The sequence below is a fragment of the Micropterus dolomieu genome, linkage group LG08 (assembly GCF_021292245.1).
Source record: "Micropterus dolomieu isolate WLL.071019.BEF.003 ecotype Adirondacks linkage group LG08, ASM2129224v1, whole genome shotgun sequence".
Classification (NCBI taxonomy): domain Eukaryota; kingdom Metazoa; phylum Chordata; class Actinopteri; order Centrarchiformes; family Centrarchidae; genus Micropterus; species Micropterus dolomieu.
In genome coordinates, this window is record NC_060157.1 from 11,952,674 (window position 1) to 11,954,297 (window position 1,624).

Below are 1,624 nucleotides of genomic sequence, written 5' to 3' on the forward strand. Positions count from 1 at the left end.
TGCCAGGGGCTCATGCAGCCTGTTGTTACTCAACACTTCTGTGGTTTATCAGTGAAGTGTGTGTGGATTTGCACACTGAAGTCTGTGTTAGTGACAAGACACATATATCTGCTTTATGCTTGTGTCCTATGAAATGCCTGTATCCTAACAACATTATTATAATTCATTTTAGTAGCAAGCTAGGCTAGCTGACTGCCTAAACTAGCTCACTTTCTACACTTTAAAAAATGAACAGTAAACACTATTAAGTATGTGCAAAGCTAACAGTGAAAAGTGGCTAAATGAGTATAAAACAGCACTGTAAGGAGATCGGCAGTTAACAGTACTGTAGTAGAGCTGACAGGAAATCAGCTGACGTGCGGTTCATGAAACAGTGGACGTCACACTGCATTGTGAAAGTAGTACGCTCTTGACTGTGGAGCGTGCGTGAGTCAGTGAGTTGTCAGGAAAGAAATAAAATACTGATTAGCTTCAGTTCAAAATTGAGCCTTTGCTGACCACTAGGTGAGGCCATGGAGAGGGGTGGGGACTCTTAATGCTAAATACTTTCTAAAATCCATACTGATTTTCCATTATATCCTTCATACTTTTGCCAGTATGACGTGAAGTTGGCATTAAATTTAATTCAATGTGAAATTATCTGAATAATCTGAAATTCGGTTTGAATTACTTTTTGATGAATCATCCAGCCCTAAAAGTAATAGATAGCAACTCTGTGTTTCTCTGCAAAATGTTAAAATGTGTCACCAAACATACCCAAGTAAAGTCTGAGAAATATTAGACTAACTGATAATGACAGAATTGTTAGTTGTTGACCTCTTGTTCCATTTAATAGACACAGTATAATTCAAATTCATAAACATTCACTGACAGATCCCATGTAGTTACATAAAATACATTGATCTTTTTATACAAAACATTAGAGTATTGCTTTGGTACTGGCTACATTTCCTAATGCCAAGCTGCCAACTGTAGTTTTAGGGAAAATCTTAAATGGGTAAAAGTGATTAAAAAAAACAACAACAACAACACAGGACTTTAGTAACTGGAGACTCTTAATATATAAAAAACAAAATTCCAAACAGGAGCAAAACATTTTTTTTATCATAAACTTAGTATGATGGTTTCTGTGCATAATAGGCTTAAGGTTTTGTTTTTTATTTCCTCTCATATGGCTTCTTTTGTGACTGTGCATTCTGCAGGCAGAAGACAAAGACCTGAGGAGCCATTGAGGAGACCATGGTGAAAATACGTGAGATGCCACTGATGGACCAGAGGACATTGGGCTTGTCCTGGAAGGCCAGGTGGTACTGCATGATCTGGACAACGTTGCCTTAGCTGCTGCCATGTTGTTTGGACTAATGTATGCCTTGAACTACCCTCCTGAACTTAAGTACTCTTTCAAAGTGCTCCAGAAGTTGTGATGGAGCTGGACGACAACACACTGTCAAAGAAAGCCCAGGGACTCAAAAACAAACTATAAGTTAGCTTTTGCCATTTTAGGCAGCCTGCATACAACAGTACCCTTTCTTCTTGGAATATGGACCATTGCTGCTTTTTTATTGGAATGGACTTTTGACACTTATGCAACTCACTTGCTCTGACTTTGTTTACTGCAAGTGTA

At 38.2% G+C, this 1,624-nt stretch overlaps 1 long non-coding RNA gene across 1 annotated transcript in view; it reads left to right on the top strand.

Moving 5' to 3' along the window:
* LOC123974544 overlaps nucleotides 1-1,585 on the top strand; it is a 4,664-nt gene extending 3,079 nt beyond the window's left edge. The window contains exon 3 of the long non-coding RNA XR_006825882.1: nucleotides 1,203-1,585. This is a non-coding gene — a long non-coding RNA (uncharacterized LOC123974544). The remainder of the gene's footprint in view (nucleotides 1-1,202) is intronic.
* Nucleotides 1,586-1,624: the final 39 nt, after the last annotated feature.